Raw genomic sequence first — 15,030 nt, forward strand, 5'->3', positions numbered from 1 at the left:
ATATTGAAAATAGAGAGAGATTATGTTATTCTTCTCTTAGAGATTTCCTAGATTCTTTTTTTTTTTTTTTTTTTTTTTTTTTTTGAGCTACTAGTTGATCATTGCCTAGTGTGGAAGTTCCCTGTCTTGACACTGCATCTCACCTTTCATCAGGCTTCCTACACTCCACTGGGAATCAGAGAATTGGTAAAGTTGGAAGGGACAAAGGGACCTCTAGAGATCATCTAGTCCAACCCTCAAACAAGTGGCCCATACAGGGATCAAACCCATGACCTTGACATTACTAGCATCACGCTCTAACCAACTGAGCTAAACCATATCCTCTCAAATCAGTGAGGGCTAGTATATAGTGGTCACTCTTTTGATGCATCCACATTTATCTGCCTTCAAATTGAAGACATGGGAATTACCCATCTGAGGTCACACCAAAATGCATTTAAAAAGCCTGAAAAATGTGTAGACAGCATCTAGAAAAGGAAGGGTTCTTAAATCCTTTGATGATGCCTGTGCCACAGTGAGGAATCTCAGGATGTCCATGTAGATAAATCTGTGCCTTCCATCCTCACGACTGACTTGCAGGCAGCTAGTTGCAAGCCTGGTTTTACTTACCAGAACATGTAGTGTACCTCATGCCCCAGAGTACTCACTCCAGCTGATTTGCAATGATGAAGGTGGATCACTTTGATTTGGCCAGCGGTCCTGGAGCAGCCTTAATAGATCTAGTCATTGAGACTCTCAATGATTTCAGTAGATAAAGAGGACCTTTAGGGGACAGAGAGACATCAACCTCAGTTTGTTCTGTGACTTAGGCTTGTTATTTTTTTCATGATGGTTGCTTATCTGTTTTTTTTTTTTTTTTTTTTTTTTTTTTTTCACTTTCCAGGCATGTATATTGTGCTTAACGCCACCTGCTCTATGAACGTTGATCTGAAAAGATGACAAGATACGGTGCAAATCATTGTCACCACAGAAATGAATATTTACAGTAAAAAGCAGCTGTTTCAACAGTCCATCTTTAGAAATGAAGTTAGCTAAGGATAATTTAACAAGTTGAAAGAACCGGGACAGCTGTAACCAGAGAAAAAAAGTACCCATTGGGGAAAGAACACAGGATAACACCAGATTTTTGTGATGGGCTGTTGGCAAAAAATATTTTGTCATTTTGAACTTTGAACACTTAGAATCATAGAATCACAGAATCAGTAAGGTTGGAAGGGACCTCTGGAGATCATCTAGTCCAACCGCCCCGCTCAAGCAGGGTCGCTTAGAGCATGTCAGACAGGGTTGCATCCAGGCAGGCCTTGAACATCTCCAGAGAAGGAGACTCCACAACCTCTCTGGGCAACCTGTGCCAGGGCTCCGTCACTCTCACAGGGAAGAAATTCCCCCTCACGTTCAGGCAGAACTTCCTGTGCTTCAGTTTCTGCCCATTGCCTCTTGTTTTCAAATGCAGATGAAAGCTATATGTATAGTCATTAGGAACAAGAAATAAATGCACTCACCTTTAATGAAAAAAAGAATAACCAATAAATTGCTAAATTATACAGTTAATTTTTTGTGTATTTCACACAACAGGTTATGTGGCAGCAGTTAATTAGTGTAAGGGAAATGCTACTGGTTCTTACATATTTTCTGTGTCAGCTCTACAGCTGTTAACATCTGCATAGATGTGTTTTAGCAAAAGTGCTCCTATATTTAATAACTTTTTTCCATCATCCTTTCAAGTATATAAGAAATCTAGGATGGAATTGCACGAGTTACTGGAATGAAATCTCAGCCATTGGGAATACTGGCTTCTTGGAGTCTGAGTCAGTTCAGCCTCAGCTCAGTATTTCTGGATTTTTTTTCTGTCTTTTTTTTTGTTTGTTTTGGTAATTTATTTATTCCTCCTTATGACATTTTTTATCTTTAAGATTGTGATAGGAAGCATGAGTTCAGCAAACTCCTTCAGAACTCAACAAACTCTGGGAACAGCAAGGAGGTGAATAGAATTTGCTGCTTGGAATTATTAAAGAGAAATCCTTCTCAAGTATTAGTACAAATAAAATAGCATAATAAGTACGAAAATAAACTTGTATGTATAAGTTTCTACTAATCTGGTTTAAGATTACTATGTGAATGTCATTTGTCCAGGCAGAGAACAGGAAAGTAAGGTCACAGGATATCACTGTCAAAGCAATATTGAGGCCTGTGCAATATTGAGCAATACTGTGTCCTAGACTTCTTGTGCTGCCCCTGGGAAACTGCCGAAAATTCCCTGTGCCTCAGCTGCCTATTGGTTAAATGAAAATGATGGCATGCAGGGATGTTGTCAGATAAAAATTTGAGGGAAAATGTGATAGAAAGCCAGACAGGCTTTGCAAAATCTATAAATATTTCTGAAGAAAGCCGTTTCCTAAATTGTATATTATAAGTTTTAAATAACTGTTAAATTTCTGACAAAGAGTCAGTATGTAGGGAGCACTTGCATCACTTTTTGATTACTGTTGTTTTTCTAGCGGAAGTTGACCATATTGCAAAATCTCCATGACTCAGTAGCAAACATCTTATGGATTTATTGGGGACACTATTTGCTACATAAGATTACTTTTTTGCTGTAAAATGAGAATTTGTATTTTTGAATTTAAAGTAGAATAGCAAAAATGGATTATTTATTGGATGTGACATATCTTTGGGACAGGAGGAGGAAGAAGTATGGTTTCACAATTTAGAATGTAGAAGAATATGCTTTAAAGATTGTTGGCACCAAAGACGTGTAAGGGCTTTGGCCAACAGAAAGAAACAAGTACTTTGCTAAATCTGGATGTCTGGGTTCAGAGCCATGTATTTAGGTTCTGGAACATTCAAATTTCACACATTATGGAATTTTTTTAAGGTCATTTATAAAATTCTGTGACGGTTTCTTCACCTAGGGCCCAATCTTTGAATATTTGCTGGTAGAAGGAAGGCACATTAACAAGATAAGGTTATTTGTTGTTCTCTTACTTGATGGAAATAGAATTGATCAAGTTAAAAAAAATGGCACAGAGTTATAATATTGGACTCTAGGAATTTTGCAATGTACTATAATGTCACTCATTGCCATAGCTGAACTCCTGAATAAAAAGTAAATAAAAGGTAATGCTGTGCAACAGAAAAATCAAAGAGCATACATAGAAATAAAACAGTAGTAGAATTCTTCTTTATATATGCATCTGAATATTCACTGTAGTAAAAGATGCATAATATAATATAAATAAAATTTATATTCAAGAGTGCATATTACAATAAAATACGCATTTTATTTCTGTATGTTATTTAAATACTTCATTTGATACTCATGTGACAAGAATGATACTAAAATGAATTTTGGACAATGCTCTTCTGCTTCACATTTTGTGAAAATATGTTTTTTTGGGGAAAATATTTCTTAAATGCCTATAGCCAAAGTTCCTTTTTTGATGATGTATGTACTTTGAGACAACTTTAATGGGCCAAGGTCATTTCTGAAGGACATATTCCTCCAAATTAGAGAAAGCCAACAATTGTTTTTCATATAAATGTTTTGGGTTATTTATTTATTTATTTATTTTTAATATTGTAGCCTCAGTTTGCTTCCCAGTGTCCTGAAGTGAGAAAATCTTTCACAAACACAGTGTGCATTCCAATCCCTCTAACTTAGGCTCTTATGCAGAGATGTAGAGTATTTCCTTCCTCGAAGAGCTCTACCTACCTCTGCTGCCTGAATACAGGTATTTATTTTAAGATGCCTGCTTCATTAGTTGCCTAGATTAAGACACAAACTAGTTTGCCAGGTTACATGGTCCGGATGTGATGTTATAACTCTGCATGTTGTAACCAGCTTGGCTTTTGTACACACTACTCTAAGTGAGATGCAGATAGGATCTAAGGCTCAGGACAGAGCGGAGACTGGTGCCCTGCGGCAGGGGAGCTGGTAGCTAGGTGAGACACGATCGTTGCCTAAGGTGGCACTGGAGACAAATGTGGCTGAGATAGTCTGTCATGGCTGTGGGCTCCATCAAGGGATATTCAAGTCTTCAATAATTTATAAATTTCCGACACTCGAAAACATGTACTTTACTTTGAGTGAGGAAAGAAATGTTGCTTTTATAGGTAGAATGAAGAAAGGTTCTTAATAAATCATTTTTTTGGTTTAAAGAATAATCAGCATATAAATCTTAATGCTTAACCCCGATGGATTTCCTCCTGACCACAAGTAAGAACAAGTTGGCAGAAAATGCTGAGTGCTTGCTAAGCAGTGAGTTTAACTGACTTACCTTCAAAAAATAATTTTCATAGCATACCAAGATGAAAGATCTGTGGGAACCTGTAATTGCTAAACAAATTCTATTTTAATTTGTTGTTGGATGAAGACCACAAAACATGTAATAAAATGACTTATCATTTCAGCTGAGATGCAAGCAATCACATTTTTGTGGTATACATTTGTATTTTGATCTACATTTCTAAGTACTGTTGATATAAGAAATATGATATCAAGGACACAGTACTACTTAGTAAATACAAGATGAAATGTTTATTTTCCTCCCCAAACCTTCTTACCTTCCATCATTGTATCACACAATTGTGTTCCCACTCTCACAGGCCCACAGTGGGAGCAACACCCTCACTTCTTCTGCCTTTTCCTCCAGGATGTGCTCTGCCTCCTTCACTCACAGCTTCTCATTCACGCTTTTATTGTAAAGAGCTCCACAAAGTAAACCACTGCAGCAGAAGGGCTGGTATCTTAATTTATGTGGCACTTTATCAACGATACCACTATAAATAGGGATAATTAGATGAGCCACTATTCTTCAAACAAAAGTAATTCAGGAGCTGAACTTTACAAGAAACTCATGCCTCGTCTCCCAGAATTAGCTTAGAGAACTATTATTCTGTCCAGCCTCTTCAAACTTATTATTTTGACGCTTGTTACAAGAGTGATCTATTATGCTTGTGTGGTAAACTGCTATCTTGTTTAATTATATAAAGCACAATTAACTGTACCAAGTAATAAGTGTGCTAATGGTGCTGATGACTGGTGCAGGTGATTACCCTCAGGGGTTCAGAGCCACTCGCATCCTTGCTTCCAAATCCTCCCATGCAACATTTATAGTATAATTTTCTATGTTTTAATTTAGTTAGTGTGCTTTTTGGACAGGCAATTTTATATATATTGTGAGATAAATTAAAGACCCTACAGTATTTAAAGAACTATCCTAGGCAATCTGTTAGGACCTAGTGAAGGATGGGGTATATCCTGAGACCTGTAGAGTGCACATATAGATCTTCTCTTTAGAGACAGAAAAAGAAGAATGTGGGTAGCTGCTAAACTTCACTATCCAGAAAGGTGCGAGTTATTCAACAGCTGATTTATAAAAAAACAGAGATGATGCTGCAATGTAACAAGATTGTGGATTTGTACTTTTATCACTAGCAAGTCACACCAAAGTAGATTATGCTTTGACTAGTTCATTGCTTATCATCTAAGGAAGGAGTAAGGGGAGAAATCAATGCAATAGAATTGTGTTTGCTAAGGCTTTTGACAGTCTTGTACAAGAATGATGTTCTCACTCATCAATTAGTGAAATACAATCTTGATGAAATTACTGCAAAATGGATGTACAATGTAGTCAAAATTAGTTATCACCAGTGCATTGTGAAACTTGAATTTGCTGAGATTCTTCAAGGACTTCTTATGGGAAAAGCACTAGCAATATTTTTAGTGATGTAAAATGCCTCTATGTATGTATGTATGTGCAGAAAACACCTATGAGGGGCTAAAGCTTTTTCAAGAAAAGGATAAAGTTCTAGGTATGACAAAAACTACATCTGAATACTGGACTGGGCATCTAGATGCAGCTCACCATCCTTATCAGTGACATTTTATACCTTGATACATGCAAGTGTCAAAATTCAAAGTGTCAAATGGGTCTTGTGAGCCACAGACAATTGGAACAACCAAATTCTATGGGAGCTTCATGAGTTTAATGGGGAGCAGGAGGAGGGCTTTAACTGTCCATCTCAATCATGAAGGAAAGAAAGACTCATTTTCATTTCAGTCTCTTGAAGTAAAAACATGAGGTGGAAAAAGTCCTATTCACTCCTCTCCCTACTTGATAACAGTTGTGCAGAAAATCATTTTCTGTAACTATCTCCTTCATCCAAGTTGCATTTTGTCATCAGTGCACTTCAGGTTGATGGAGCTCTACAGTACGAAGCTCTGTTCACTTTGGGAGATGAAGCAGAGGAGATGAGAAAAGCGTTTTAGCTCCACTTCCTCCTTCAGCTTTTGGACAACAGCAGAAGGATATATGCATGTGACACAACTTGTCAAAAAGTTACTTTGAAACTGAAGTATCACATCAGGTTGTAGAACTAGAAGGGGAAATGCAATGAGAAGCATATTGTAATATCGTTACTTTGGCCCAAGCAGTTGACCAATATGTGGAGCTTTGTTTATGGTTTTTATTATGACAAATTTATGATAGAATTATTTATTTCTTTCATGTGATAAATTACCAAACCCCATGAACAAAACTCATTTTTTTTTCCAGAACACAATAACATCTATAATTTTTTTACTTAGCTTTCTTAGCCTAGTTTTTCACCTAAGACTCTGCTCAAGAAACTCCTTTTCCATCTCTGTCCAATTTTCTTTCAAGTTTACACTTTCACTGATTGTTTTGATGCTTCCTGAGTTTTTTTTTTTTTCCCTCTTCAGTTTAGTTTTGGGTAATGGCATTCATTATATCCTTTTTACTCACCAGGGGCATATAATTGTTCCCTGTTCTAGTGGAAGGAAGTATGGTTTCCAGTAGGATTTTTATTTGAAACAGTGAAATTTGAAATTCAGACTTGCTATGATAAAAGGTTCTTTTCTGGTTCTATTCTTAATTACCATTGCCAGGCATTCTCAAAAAAGAGTTGTTGGTATCGATCCAGGAAAATTTTTGTATGTTTCTTTTGCTTACGTGTGGCAACCACATAACCACTGGTACAAACAGATTCTCCTAGGGTCAGAAGCTTGCAATATGCAAGTGGAAAATGGAGTGTGAGAAAGAGGGCTGAGGAGCATAGTTAAAAGGAGCCTCTGAATGACAATTGCAATTAATATAACTAACCATTTTTTTGTAATAACATGTAGAGTAATAAATGATGACAGTTCATAGGAGAGATGAATCTGTGATATTCCATTATTCATTGTGACACACAAATTTGTATTTGATGTTTGATAAAAGCTAGCTATGTATCACCTCTTATATTCAAATACATCATCATTGTACTTGACTGTTGCATAAATTAAAAAAGATATTAATTTCAAATGAACAAACTTTAATTTTCATTCCTGCAGTGGTTATGCTGCTTTCTCAAGTGTGGCTTTATTGTTGTATCCCCAGACAAACATTTTTTTGAGGCAAAGCTCGTGAAAAAGGCAAATTTGATTTTGCAAGGTGGCATTCTTAAGACATTAAGGCTGATGGTTGTTGAAATATACAGAAATTCCTGACCATGAGAAGTGCCTCTAAGGGTGGTAACTTTTCTTCTCTTGGCTGCCATAAATCAGGTGCCTAATTCCTTCACATGAAGAAGTTTATCCCCTAATTCTTGTTGCGGGTTAGCATGCCTGAGTCAGCATAAATAAATAAATAAATAAGGAGATAGACCTGAAATTTACCTTCTGCATGAACTTTGTCATCTTATTAAAACTACAATTTGGAGTATGACAATTACTGGATTTAGGTGCCCAAATCTCACTATCTAATTAAGAACTTTCAGATATTAATCTGACAATTAGTAGAGTACTTGGCTGGGAATTGGGACACCTGGTTTTCAGGCCTGCTTCCACTGAGGAAAGTGTACCAATCACCTAACATTTTGCATCGCAAGCAGTCTGGGTGTGCTGTGTTATGATACAGACAGGAATGCAGAAGGAGAACAAACAGGCTTTGCAACTTAGTGGTTAGAGAACTCTGCTTTTTGGAAGAACTTGGTTCCTGGGCCACGTGCCCAGAACTGTTTGTGCATTTTGCTTCAGATCATCACAGATAAAAAACAGAAACATTGAAGAGAACAATGACTGGAACCGCACATCTCTGTCTTTCCAGCAATGTTCCTGAGTCATTACACTAACAAGTCAAATACCCATTGCCACTGTGGTTTTGACTGTCCATGAATCCAGCATCAACAAGAGGTATGGAAAGTGAACGCTTTTCCGGTAAGGTCTATTGTTCAGTAGTTTGGGCAAACTAGATCACATACTCAAAAGCAGATCTTAAAGGAAAATTGGTTGTCCATGCCTGCTGAAAGGGAGGAAACTCATCATAGGTTTTTCAGCTGATTTCAGGGAAGTGTGCTATAAGCACACCTAACATATTCAGATACACAGGAGCCAGTTGCAAGACAGATTTTCTGGATAGTAGCTTTATTTAGGAGATAGAGTTTGAATAATTGTAAAAAAATGATAATCCATGGTAACTCAACTTTGGGAAGATAAGGCTAGAAACTGGAAGTACTCGAGGAATCTCAAGTACCTAAATGGGCTAGATGGACTAAAAGATGACCAGAAAGATGGACTTTCAGTGGAACAGTCCCATAAATTTAGGCACCAAAATTAATCTTAGAGCACTGAAATACTTACTAGATATGCTTCCAGCTTCCTTGAATAGGCACTCTTGCCTAAATTTCTTTAGATTGGAACAACTCAGACTGAGGTTTGACAATTCTAGCAGTTCTTGGAATGATTTCAAGTAGTTGCCATGAATAATTACTTTAGGCTTCAGAGGTGTGCAGATGCCTAGCAGCTTCTTTTTAGCTGAGTTATGCATCTCTAGGTTTCAGCCAAACTGGTGACAGGACTCATATTTGTCTGTTCTATCACAGACACAATGGAGGAAATAAAATTTCTATAATCATTCCACCCTTATTCTATTTTCTTTAGTGGCCCAAGATGAGGATTTTAGCTCATTTGGCAGGCTGGTAGTTGGTTGCATATGCTCTAATTCATATTATCATGATATTCAAGATAAATGATTGTTTCTATTTGTGTAACTGTTTATTTTCATAGAAGTACAATGTTAGAAAAAATCTCAGAAACATATCAAAGAAGTGAAGACATGAATAAAAGGTAAAAGGTAAAAAAAATATTTAATAAAATTCGACTTAGCATGACTGAATTACTGGGAGAGCTGAGTTAAAGAATGTTCCAAACTTTTGACATTGCAGAATACTACAATGGTTCCTTTTAGGATTATTATCTGATCCTAAATATATATGGGCCCTAGATCCTAGTAAAGATAATCTCAGTAGTACAGCAGGCTTCAAAAATGGCTCCATTGGCCTCAGCAGTATATTCATGGCAGTACCTCTGTTTCTATTCCATTTTAATTCTTGATTTTTCCTTTAACATCCTATTCTTAATAAGCTCTGGATTTTCAACAGCTGATTGCTCTGAGTTTCATTGAAAATGGCTTTTACTGAAACTAATTAAAGAATAATTTTATTTATCTGTTTTCAGGGAAACTTCTACTGGTGTATGAGATAGGACTCTGTTTATACTCAGCTTCACAGCTTACCCTTTAGAAGAGCTATTTCCCTTTATCATTGATAAAGTAAGTATTTCATGTAGTCACAAGGGAGAAAAAAATAATTTCAGTATAAAAAAGTATGATTAGCAAAACCTCAGAGGACAAAGTGCTTAAAATATTTCTAAATTGTTTGAAAAATCAATCAGATTTCAAGAAGTATGCCTAATTTTCATTGTCAGAATGATTTCTTGGGAAATAACCTTCCCAATCAATTTAATTACATTATCTACATCTGTTCATATTTATCGAGAGTTTATGAGACAGATCAAGAGTGTTGCCAGCTCTTGTGATTTTATTACATGTGTTATGAGATTTGGTTCAGAGTTTTTCCATATCTCTCATGATCTCAGACTTTTTGTTTCAAACATTAGGAAATCTTCCTCACGTACAAAGGTTCTTTTTACTTTCTGCAGAACTTAAATGTAACTACTTTTAGCTGCGGTGCCAGCATTCCCTGAAAGCTTTGTCTTGACAGTAAGAATTGGCCCGTGATAAGTGTGATTGCTAGCACCAGCATCTCAAGAATGTTTTTTCAAATAAAAGTAATCTCAGATTACTGCTGTATATGTGCCTAATAAGATATTTAGCAAGCTGTAACGAAAGAGGTAAATAAAGAGGAAGAGACAAAAGTGAATGTATCGACATGAACCTTAATGTAGAAGGAGAGAGACTGAAAGACATCCAAGAAAATTTCAGTCACAGAACAGAATCTGGGATAGGCAAAGAAAGCCTACTGAGGACAACAGAAATGTGAGGCAGACATGGAAGCCTTAGAGCTGCTCCAAAATATCTATATTTAAAAAGGAGGAACTGTATTTGGGATTCTAGAATATATTTTGAAAGGAAGAGCTGTGAAAAGCATGACAGCTATGTGAAGAGGGTAGTAAAGCCACATAGATTTATGTGAAATTAACATTAAAATTTCTTTGATGAGATAAATACTCAAGACACATACAAAAAACTTAATCTTATCTATCTGGACTTCATTAACACTCATAACATATTACCACATAGAACAACATGGAGACTGGGACAGAATTAGACAAAAAGTGTCTTCAGGATAACTGTCAAGTAACTGTGTTGCCCGGGGAAAAACTAGGCAGGACGGAAATCACAATGAAGGTCCTCAATCTATAGTCCTGGAATTGTTCTCATTTAATATGCTCATTAATGATGTGGACAAAACCTAAGAACGGCCTTGTAAGATCTGCTGTTCATGAGAACCTTTGTCACTGAGAAAGAAAACTGAATTTTGACAGTGAAATATCATAGTGAACTTGGATAACCTTAAAATGAAGTACAGGTAGTGGATGGAAATGATTTGGTCTGATATGTAATGCTGATTTTCTTTGGTTTCATTTTTTTAAAGTTTTTTAATTTAAATTATGTTGCGAATTTGACTTGGATTTGCATAGTTCTGGATCACTAAATCCAACTTGTGAACTATACAACAAAAGTAATATTCTAAATCCTTCCTAATCCTTTCTTTATCAATCTTCTTATCTAAATTAATATGACTTAAAGAAATGTTCCTACTCACAGTATGTGATGCAACCCCACAAAACATAACAATAAAACTCAAGTAGACTCCCACAAAAAAAGAGGAAAAGAGAGGAGAGGAGAGGAGAGGAGAGGAGAGGAGAGGAGAGGAGAGGGGAGGGGAGGGGAGGGGAGGGGAGGGGAGAAGGGAAAAATAAAGTTGTACAGGCAACATAGAAACTGGACAGATTGTCTTCATGTTGGCAGCATTAATTGCAGTCTGTCATAGCATTGTAAACAGCAGAAACACAACATGCATTTCAGATAAATGCCTATAGGTAGGCCATACATTATTTATCCAGAACACTCCTATATAGTCACAATAATCTAATTTTCTTCCTGTTGGCTTTCTATTATTTCAAAACACTATCCCTTTTGACATAATTTTTTTTGATAGAAGCAAAACAAAATTTGTTTTGTAGTAGAAATGCTTCTGTCAGATTCAGCAGTATCTTTGAAGGGAGTTACCACTTGTAAGTAAAAAGGTCATCCTTCATTTTCCTTTTGATGTTTACAGCTACTGAGAAATTGCAGGATACAAGCAAAAGGAGAAGCTGTTCCTACATTTGTGTCAAATAACAATTATAATGTGTGTTAAGGTGTAGGAGTCTAGTCTGAGCCTTGAGTACGTATGAAAAGATACAGAAGCACTGTATGACTTCACACCCTAGTACTCCCTTGGTATTCCTAGTTTGTGTCCTTTTTGATGTTTATATGCTGACTCATTGGTGCAAATGTTCATGCTGTAAAACCCCAGGACTTCCCAGGTAGTATACTCATCACTGGATTCTTCTCTGCTTGCATTTTGTCTCTCTTTTTTCTTTCATTTCTTTCTGCAGAATGACCCAGTTTCTGCGGTGGAGATGGAGAGTCTCCCTTAGCTCCAACATCTTACGGAATAGTCTCATTACCTAGGCAATTTCTTAGAAAGTATGACTATCTAAGGTTCTAAAATGCCCTTTCCTGCAGAGGCTTAAACCTGAGAACTCCTAGCTTCTATATTTTAGCCCCTGGAGAACTTTGTTATGAAATGTAGGGTCTGACAGCCCTGGTTGGTAGCTATGACTCTCTTGAATTTAAATCCCTGCTGTGTACTCCTCTCTGTTGTAGGTGATGGAAGCAGTTTGAACAGAGCTCTGAGCTCTCCAAATGGTTTACATTAAAACAGTCCTTTTCCGGTATCTAGCGTACATGTCTGTAATGGTTATCTCAGACTTCGTGGTAGGAACCTGTAAGTGCCATGAAGACACCATTTCTGAAAATGCTCCTATTTGTGTCTTTCTGTGCTTTTTTCGCTACTTTTGAAGCATGCTGATTTGATTCTCCAAATTCTTCATCTAAGGGTGGAAAGGTAAATCAAGACAAGAATGCTCCTTTTTGAATTTTTGCTATCCTCTGTGGGATTATCTTACCTATATGAACACCCTCCAGCAGTTCCACTTCTGTTGTCTCTTGAGGAAATGGCTTGGCAGCCAGCTAACTTTTAGACTTTCTTTTCAAGCAGTTCTCACTTGTCTGACATTTCCTCTTTACTGTTCATACTGCTTGAGGCCAGTAAAATAAATCTGTAGCCAACTTTAGGATACTTTGAGCTCCTGTGTGTTTCATCTCATTACAGATTCCTTGTTATGTTAAGCTGTGAAGAGTGGAAAGAATCATTAATTGTTTTAAATCTTTCTTTATTTCTTTTTTTTTTTTTTTTTTTTTGAGTCTTTCAGCACCAAACCTATATGCTGTAAAAAGCTCTGTTTTTTTGTGCTTTTATGTACTGCTGAGTATCATACGTCTCCTCCATCTTCTTACCATTTTTGGCAGACAGACAAATTCTGAACAGCAAGTCATCTATACTATTTGTTTATCAGCTCATGGGAAAAACTCTCTTTCAATAGGATGAGAATCTTTGTTTTCCAGGCCATAAACTTGGGGCAGAAACTTTTAATATCCTCTCTTATCAAGAAGCAGGTTCATGACAAATGCTGCAATCTGTGCTGCTTATTATGCTTTGGGAATATCCTCTGGTGGTTTGCTATGTACTTTCTGCAGCTGTATGGTTGCTTCAGGGCTGTATAAATCCTCTAGTAAGTGTCAATGTCTCACAATAGTGCAATTGTCTCTGCTAATATCCACTGGATAGGTTGGAAATAGCAAATCAGAAACAGTAAATTTGTAATAACATCAGGAGGAAAAGTTCCTATTGTTTAGATAAAATTTTGACTCATTGACAGACTGGGAGAAGAGGTATTGGGGGACTAAAATGACTGGGAAGGTTTTGTGGTTGTGTGCAGTAGATAAATGAAAAATAAGAGCTATGTTATGAAATTCCTTTCCAACTAACTGAACAGATGAAAACATATTGACCTAGAAACCAGAGAGAACTATCAGATCCACAGTGTGAATAAACTTGGTGGACATTATTTAAACAAAAGACAGAAGTTTTTGTCTATGCATTTATACATACACATACACACACTTCAAAATATAAAATAAATGTAAACAAATGAAATTTTTGCAAGAACAAAAAAGGAACATATTTCTGGAGAAATGGTTGAAGCCATTTTCCTGTGCTGTCTGTCAGCTGCTCTTAGAAAATAAGAATTCACTGTTTCCTCAAGCTTCTACTTGACTTTTGTTTGAACCTGAATTTTTAACTTGTAAATAAAGAATATAAAACAGAAGTAACAAAAAAGAAAGAAAAGCTAATATCTGAAAGTGCACAGATGGATCATATGTGAGTTTAGACCCTTCCAGGTATGCCTCAGCAGGAAAGGAAGCAGGAAATAAATTTCCTTGAAATATTGAAGTAGACAGACAAATTTGAGTGTTTAATCTAAATTTGCCCAAGTCGGCAACCCAAGCATCCGGTTCTCAAAAATGTCTAATGGAAAAGCTGTCTGGGCCTTTGGTATGCAAATCTTGATAGTACGGCCAAGAATAGAAAAAAAAAACTTGAATTCAGAGTCTTTAGTCCTTAGATACAGAGCAAGCCCTGAGCAAGTGCAGAACAAAATTCTACCTAGGAGAGTGTTTGCATGGTGTACTCCCAATAGTATTGTCAGTATAGACAATACTTAGCCTATTTATGCAAGTGGTTTATACTAGATAGACAGTAAAAGAAGCTGAATGGCAATCCACTTAAACAGAGAAGCAAGTTTTGTCCAATGTCCAGGACTATACAACGTTTCTGGCACTAATGACATGGATGTTGGAAGAAAGAACATCTTTATTACATTAGCAGACAACACCAAGCTGGAAGAGTGCAGTAAAGGGCAATATTATATTTTATCATGAGCTTGACAAATTTGAGAGGAGATACGAGAAAAATAGGACGTGATGGATAAGTGAAGGGATGTATATTTAGGCAGGAACTGTCAGCTACATAAACCCAGGATGGGAAACAACTGGCTGCCTAGTAATTCTGGAGGGAAGGATCCCAAAGTTATAGTGGATCATAGCTGGACATGAGCCAACAGTATGACATTGCAGCAAGGAAGACAAGCCTCATACCGGACTCTGCAAATTCATGCCTTTTGTAAGACACATGAAGAAATTTTTCCACTCAACTTAGCATTAACAGGACCTTGGTGGGACTACAGTATTCAGATACAGTTTAACAAACATGTAGATCAGTTGAAAGAGAAGAGCAAGAGACCAGCAGAGACTTGAAAATACGATGGATGAAGAAAGATGTAAAAAGTTTGTTTGGTCTAGAGAAGGGAAGATAGATAGGATACATGATAACTGTTTTAAAATATTTAAATACCTACTACATAATGGAAGAGAATATGTCAGCAGTGGGTAGCATAAGAAATAACTGTCTTAAACTATAGCAAAGGAAAATGAGGCTAGACACTAGGAAAAATTTCCTAAAGATAGTGAAATACCAAGATAGATTGACTAAAAAGGT

Source organism: Rhea pennata, chromosome 3, assembly GCF_028389875.1.
Source record: "Rhea pennata isolate bPtePen1 chromosome 3, bPtePen1.pri, whole genome shotgun sequence".
NCBI classification, from domain to species: domain Eukaryota; kingdom Metazoa; phylum Chordata; class Aves; order Rheiformes; family Rheidae; genus Rhea; species Rhea pennata.